At 42.6% G+C, this 8,192-nt stretch overlaps 1 pseudogene; it reads right to left on the bottom strand.

The window, feature by feature from the left end:
- Window positions 1–4,828: 4,828 nt before the first annotated feature.
- LOC146674846 (uncharacterized) lies at window positions 4,829–6,458 on the bottom strand (annotated as a pseudogene).
- Between the last annotated feature and the right edge of the window lie 1,734 nt (window positions 6,459–8,192).

Here is an 8,192-nt window from a genome sequence, read left to right on the forward strand (position 1 = left end):
CCCCTGGTGGCCACATTGATTATGATCTGGCAAATCTACTCCTTAAAACAGGGGTGTCCAAACTACGGCCCGCGGGCCAACTGCGTCCATTTTTAATTGGCCCGCAAGTAATTTTATAAATAGAATAGCATATGGCCCGCACTTCAACTTTTGCTTGAGTGTATTGCACTTCTTAGTTTTAACACCAGGGGGAGCTACTGTTGATCAAGGCAGTTGCTCCACCAAAAAGGACAGTCACAGAAGAAATTTACCCCAAGTTAATAAACATGGCAGAACCAAAGAAGCGAAAGGTAGAAAGTGAGTGCAGAAAATTTCAGACATGGTGGGAGAGTGACTATTTCTTCAAAGAATTCAAGGGGAAGTGTGGCAGTTATGAAAGAGTATAATGTACGGTGTCATTATGAAACCAAACATCAGGCCTATGCATCCTACACTGGTGCTGAGCGAGAGCAGAAATTAAACCAAAGGGTAGCTCTCCTACAGGGACAGTAACAGTATTTTTTTTGTGCTCAAAAGGTCAAGGAAAAGGCTACAATAGCCAGCTATGAGGTCGCCCAACTCATCGCAAGACATGGCAAGCCTTTTTCAGAGTCACCGAAAAAGTGCAGGACTTCAGCAACGTCAGCATGTCCAGAAACAGTTGTGCACCGCATTGAAGACTCGTCAGCCAACATTAAACTGCAACTGTCTGATAAAGCTGTGCTTTTGATTTTTACTCCATCGCATGCGATGAGAGCACCGATGCCACAGACGCCGCACAGCTGCTAATTGTTTTGGGGGGAGTGGACGAGAGCACGAGCACTTTAGGCCCGATTTACATACCCAGCGCAGCTGATACTCACCAGAATAATTTACTAAAATTATATGCACTCCTGTTATTAAGTCCAGTTCAGTCTGTTAATGTTGATAACGGTTTCAAACCAACATTAATGGGCGTGTTTCTAAGCCTAATAACTAAAATAACAAGCTTGAAATGTACCCGTCCCATTTTCCCCTTTATTGTTTTTCTCTGTGCTGTAAATCTTCTGTCTAAGAAGAAATCTGAGGCTGCTGTTCTGAGAATGAGCTACCAAAGCTTTTTCTGAATAAATGAATCAAGATCCATTCATAGAAAGATGTGATGAAGGCAGTTTTGTCTTTAATCATATTCAACAATATAACATATTTGACCACTTTTAAGTGATTTTTCTAACTTTAATACACTAAAGTTAAGGCTATATACCTAATTTCTAGTAAGTGGCCCCATATTTTTATGTATGTGGCCCTCAGTGACAAAGGTTTGGACGCCCCTGCCTTAAAACCTCTGCAACATTTGGTCCTTGAGATTTTGATAGCGTGCTTACTGTGCATTTGTCTAAAGATGTTCCCAGATCAGCATAAGGGCAGGCGCCCAGCAGACGTCGGACCCTGCAGAGATACTCGGACACCTGCTTGGAGACTGCTGTTTCTCTACCAGAGCCACATCACTCTTCCTGCTCAACTCCCTATGTAAATTACTCATCAGAGCAACAGCAGCCCTATCACAGTGTGGAGAGACTATCAGAGAGATATGCCAGGATGACTCCGCTCACTCCTAAAGACTGGAATTCACCACAAGAAGCTGGAGCTCAATATTCACGTCTGCCTGATCACACAGACCACCTGTTTCAAAGTACCCCTGCACCTCCCAGGAGGTTTGATGGAGGATAATTGTAGGCTGCAACAACAGGTGATGGATATGCACAGAAGAACTGATGCCTGCACTCCACTTACTGCACCTCTGTTGCTGTTGTGGTCAAACACCTATTCTTCAGAGACATCTGAGCCAGCTCAATAGCAGCAATCTCTAAAGAAAAATGACAGAGTATCGACCAGCTGTCCAATGTATTGGTCATGTTTTGCTTTGGGAGCCCAGAGAATTTGCCAGACTCAAGGTTGCCCTGGAAAATCCACTACCTGAGGATGCTACAGAGCACATTAAGTACCAGATAGATTTTGCTGGATCATCTGCAGTATTAGGAAGCACTTTTTATAGCAGACTTACGCACCAATTCCCGTACAATCTTCTACTGATACAATCGCCAGTTTCACCGAGCAGTATAGGTAACCTCACCAGCTAGCTCGCACAAAAATTACTGACCTCATTCAAGCTCTGAACATTTGCATGTGATGACAATAGTGGGCGCAAGTAGTTTGCACTGAAAGTGAGAGCAATTATTTGGATGATAGATCAGCTTGGAGTCACAGGCCAGATTGAACCTGTCATGGTCCGTGGTCCTGTGTCTGAGGAGTGTGTGTGCGATGCCCTGGTGGACACACCCCCGGGCTGGACCATCACCGGCACACCTGCTTTCCATCCGGGGCGATTACCTGCAGGACTGTTTAACCCCGCGGATGCTCCACGCCAGTCCGTTAATCACCTCTCTGTGGTAACTAGCCTCCCGCGAAAGCGTTGTACGGATGTATCATTTGAAATGCGTTAACTCTGCCTTTGTGTGTCTAGATTTCGATCCGGCGTGCTGTATCTGCCACCTGCCTGTCCTCCTATTTGCATGGACCACCCAGTGCATCACCTGTCCTCATCACTGACTCCTCGGATTCTCTTTCCACGGACTCTCACACTCTCTTCCCAAGTCCCACGGTCCCACTCCGATCGTAAGCCAGCTACTCAAACCCCGTCTTGTTGTGTTTCCCTGTTTTCCCGGCTCACTAGTAATTTTCTCCCCTTTCTGTTGCAGCTTTCCACGGTCCCGATTTCAGCTTCCCGGCGTCATTTATTTCCCCGGGTTTTTCAGGTCCTCGCTTTCTTCTTTGATTATCCCGGATCACCTTTTGTTAAGATAATAAAGCGTTTTTTCTGCTCGCATTGGAGTCTGCTTTTGGATCCTTTGGGTGTACGCGCGCCTTGGCGCATGACAGAACCTAACTGTGTGTCCCATGTGACACGGCAGCTCACCAAGGTTCTTGTATCCTGTGCGGATTATTTTTCCCACCCTCCTGTATTTCTCTGATTTGCTTGACTATGAACTGAATATTCAAGAGACCCGTATGAATCTTGTTACACTGAAGATCGGAGTAAATCAGCACCTTGGACAGAGCACTGCTACGACTGCAAGGTTGGTAAGAGCACCAGAGCTCTGCACACTATAACAGCCTTGGTTAACACCAGCCCCAGGAATATCCCACCCCAGCACCGAGCCAAAACAAAGGTCTCCATACTGTCCTTACTGTACCTACACCCAGCATTTCCTTGATCAGTGTGCACATTTTTCACAGCTGACAGTAGATCCAAGAACAGTGTGAATCAAAACCAACAGGTGGTGTTGGTGATGTGGTTGTTTGCATGAGCAACAGCATCTGTACCTAAAGCCACAAATGTTATTGAATCTATTTATACTTTTGTCTTACCTGGTTCAGCTGCTCCTGATCAAACCAAAGTTAGTGTGTGTTTCCTTTTACAAGCGAGGAGTTCAATGGATTTATTGTAGAGACAACCTTCATGTTAGCTTCAGAAGAAGAGCATTTAACAGGATTTACTTTCACACAGTTCATTTCACCATTTCACACTGTTTGTATGTAAACTTGTTCTTTTTTCCCCCTTGTCGTATTTGAGTAAAGTTGAAAAAAAAAAGGTTGGTTTTTATATTTCAAAAACTCACGTTAAATTTCATCCAGTCAATAAAAACATTCCACAACTTCAAACTGAATTGAATATTTAATGTTGCTGTCCCTCGTTGTCCTTGTGCGTGTGTGTGTGTGTGTGTGTGTGTGTGTGTGTGTGCGTGTGTGAGTGGTGGAACTCTCTGACGCTGGATTGTTGTGTGTCTTCACGTTATTCAAGTTAGTGAAGGTTAGTCTGCCACAATTGTGGTGTTTCTGACGACTGCCTCTGTGTTTTCCTAGGATTGTGGGAACGAGAGGGCAGCGAGCACGGGGTGCTGGGACAGGGAGGAGCGGAGACACACTAACACTAGGAAGAGGAAATAAATAAACGCCCTGTTTTCATCACACAAAGTCCAGCATTTGAGTCCTGTTTCCCCTCATCCCAACGCCAGCCAGCGCAGTCCGTGACAGACTTACTGATTAGATCATTTATAGTATGTACACAGGAAATGAAAGCGATGTATTACTTATCACTCTGTATTCTAACCTCTTTCTGGAACTAATGGTGAACATTTCAAGTGTTTTCTTTGTTAATTTATGCAATATAGCAAACATTATTGAGTTAGGTTTTCTGTTAGCCAAGTGAGAGTTCTCTTGTGTTAACTGAACAGTTCAGACATCACGATTGAGCAGTTACAGTTTTTATGATATTGTAGGAACAACAACACAGGTGATCAGATGCAACTAATTGCATTTATTAATTTCCCATAATATCTTATGGATGACGTTCCCTTGCTGGGTTCCTTTATTTTCTTATTATGTATTTTTAAAAAAAAAATAAAACTGTCAACACTTTAACTAAACAAAAACATTCCAAACTGAACATCAACTTAATTCATTATTGATCAAATCATTTACAGTGTATCAAAAACAGAAGTTTCTTTGTTCTCATTAATGAGGCCAAAGAGCTGTGTGAGAGCACCAACAGTAGATGGAGACGAACATCTTCAACTTGCAGCTGAAATCAAGCAGAAAACTTTAAACTAAAAGACTTTGTTGCTACATTGGAACCAAATGCAAAAGATAAGTAAAATTGTAAAACATGCAAGCGAATATGCATTTCATGTTTGATTTGAATTTTGTTTACTCTTCAAATTTTACAAATTCATCACTAAAGATTCATCACACTGAATTCATCAGTGACTTAAATTTATATTCCTCTTGTGAAAAAAACAAACAAACAGAGCTATGATTGGCAAAGTTTACAAACCACCTCTGTGACACTAAGAGCTTTTCCACAGGAACAAACAAACTGGTGGGAGTAGCCAGAACTATTGTCCCGGTACCTGTTACAATTCCAGTTGTATCCTTTCCCACATGAACACTTCCAGTCCTGCTGCTGAGTTGTGCTGTGGATATTTTGCTTTCCCAGTTGGACAAATGGGACCAGGTCCCAGTTGTTGATGCTTACTTTAAGCTTCATTGTGATTATTTCTTCTCTCTGGTGCTGTCCGGTTCTGCTGAAGAAGGACAGCGTGGAGGCAGTAAAGTTCCACAACACCTCCACCTTTTCAGGTTGTGGTACAGGCTCTTCTCCGTTCTCGCCCTGATATGTGATTAATGAAGAGGTTGTCACGAGTTGGGTCCCAGTTTTGGCTGTGCCAGTATTTTGCACCTTCAAACCTTGTGAAGTGGATGATTGAGAACCTTCATTTCTCTTTGTTGTGAGGCTGCTGAGCTGCTTATCTTCCCAGATCAGTCCATACACAGCTCCATCCTTCAAATTCTTTGCACACTTTTTATCACATAAACCAATCGTCCAATCAGACTCTTCGGACAGACTGACCACCCACCTCTGAAAGCTGCTGGCTGTCTTGGTACTACAGATTAGAAGAGTTGCACAGCACTGTCCCAGCCAGCTGTTGTGGAAAACCTTCCTGTTGTCTTTGGACAGCGACATGCCAGGACCCAGAGACTGTGGCTCAAAGATCAGGTCTGAACCAGTGGGAACAAGCTCCTGGTGGTGTTCAGGATCAACCAGAGTCAGCAATGATCCCCAGAACTGAGACGCTTGCTTCACCATCTTCTCCCCATTCTGTCTCATCTCCTCAACCAGTTTGTCCCGATGGCTGCCCGGCTCCAGCCCTTTTCTCAGATCCACAGCTTTGGCCTTCTCCACATCCTGATGCACCTGAGAATCTGCAGGAATCTGAAGGTGTCCTTCTCCTTCTGTGCTGCTTCCAGGCTGCTCTTGCTGGTTTTCAGGGACACCATACGAGCAGAGACCGAGCTCTGGACGCTGGTCAGAGAGATGTCACGCAGCTTAGTCACAGCCTCAATCAGACGCACACTGCAGCGACCCAGCTTCCCTCTTTCACTCTTCTCCCACTTTTCCAGACTCACATTCTCATCGTCTGTTTTCTCCTGTAAGATCAGCTGCTCAGCTTTCAGCTTCTCCAGGAGCTCTTTGTGGGCTGTGGAGAAGGTCTTCATATTGTGTAGGCGGTGCTGGTCCTCAATGGCGCAGGAAACACACACACAGGTCATGTCGTCCAAGCAGTAGTACTCCAGGAGCTTGCCGTGCTGAGAACATTTGGTGTTCCCACATAAAGCCATGGGTTCAGTCAGAGGATGAGTCTGCAGTAACACAGGTGTGGTCAGGTGGGCCTGGAGGTGCTGGACACACATGGAGATCTCACACTTCATGCACGTCTTCTTTGCTGGTTTCCTGTCCTCTGCACACATGTCACAGAGGACAGTTTGTGGATCTGTTCTTCTCCTTTTTGTTTGTATGCTGTCAGACATGTTTTCCAGCAGGAAGTCCTCCTTAAATTTGCTGAATATAACTCAGTGTTGTACAACAGTTTGGATTATCTGGAAGTTGGTTTGAATTTTACACTGCTAAAAGAAATAGAGAAGGTAGAGTCAGGCAACTTTTACTGCAGAAATATGGACGTGCCAACATGAAAACACAGATCAGAGTTTAATTTGCAAACACACTTTTGTGCTAGGGTAGAAGAGACATGGACTTGTAATAAAATGCAATCAAATGATAAAATCCAGGCAGCAATGTTTCTATTGTTGTGCCAACATAAAGGCTTTGATGCTTGAGGCAGGATTTACTTCAGTATCAGTTTGTCGGTGCACAGAATAAATTGACTAACTTTCTTTTTTCATATAAACAAACATGAAAACGCGGTGTTCTCGCTTCAGTCAATCAGATAAATAAAATCATCCTACATATTAAAAATATACTCACTTTATCATCTATCAGATCATTTAAATCATATAAAACAGCCGCTGTGTTTCTTTGTTGTCATTAATAAGACCAAAAAGCTGTATTTATGCCGATCATAAACCGAAAACAACCAGAAAAGATGGACTCGACGATGCTAAGAACGACCGTGAAACCGAGAAGATGGAGTAAGATAACGCTAGCGGTCAGCCGACCGAGGCTAATGTTCTGGATGCAATTCAGTCGCTCAAAATGCACTTTACAACTTACCTGCGAAAAGTTTACTTGAAGAAATGACAGGTGCAATCGGAGTGTTTTCCGAGAGCCTCACCTCAGCAGAATCTCGTATTAGTAAAGTTGAGGAAGTGGTTTCCTCACTAACAAGTTGGGAGGCCACTTGTTATTGAACTAAACTGTCAGGAATTCCAACTGAAAGTGGATGACCTTGAAAACAGAAGCCGGAGATCCAACATGAGACTCGTCGGATTACCGAGAGCTGAACCAGGGAAATCCCTGTGTTTTTACAGAGCTGGACTGTGTCCAAATTCAGGGGCTGCTCCTCCTTCGGAGCCCGGTTACGTCGTAATGTTTTCCATATTATTTCTGTATTGTTATTCTATTTTATATTTTAAATTATAAACTTTTTAGATTAAAAACTTTCATACAATTGTGCCCTGTATGTGCTGACAAGTTACTGTAGAAAAACGAGCTCTGTCTAACATAATGACACAAAGTTTTGTGTCGTGTAAGACCAGCAGTATTTTCCAGCCTGGTTCTCAGGCTCTGAAACTAATTAAAAGTTAATCCAAAGTTATTTACTTTACCTTTGAGACTGACAAGGTGTACTTAATAAACTGGCAAATTCTGTAACTTTGTTTTTTTCTAATTAACACAGATGAAAATGCAATGTTTTCGATTCAGTTAATCAGATACATAAAAACATTGCACATATTAAAAATATTCTCACTTTATTATTATCAGATCATTTACATTGTATAAAACAACAGCTGTGTTTCTTTGCTGTTATTAATAAGACCAAAGAGCTGTGTGTACAATGTGAGAGCACCACCAGCAGATGGAGACACACGTCTTCAACTTGCAGGTGAAATAAAGTAAAAGGGTTCAAACTAAAAGAATTAGTTGCTACATTAGAAGAAAATACAGAAGCTAAACATATATAGTTAATATAATAAAATAACATTAAGAAATAAAGTTGTTTTATTTTTTTACTTTACTTTGATATGTGATACATCGCACAACAAGTTAATCACTGAAGCAGCACAATGTCTTCACAGTTTATGAATGTGAAAGACAGTCAGTTACATTGATATTCATACAGGGACAGAAAATGACTAAATGATCAGCAGAGTTTGAA

This window comes from Rhamphochromis longiceps, linkage group LG3 (genome assembly GCF_057381845.1).
Source record: "Rhamphochromis longiceps isolate RC_006_pf linkage group LG3, R_longiceps_female_GT1.1, whole genome shotgun sequence".
NCBI classification, from domain to species: Eukaryota; Metazoa; Chordata; class Actinopteri; order Cichliformes; family Cichlidae; genus Rhamphochromis; species Rhamphochromis longiceps.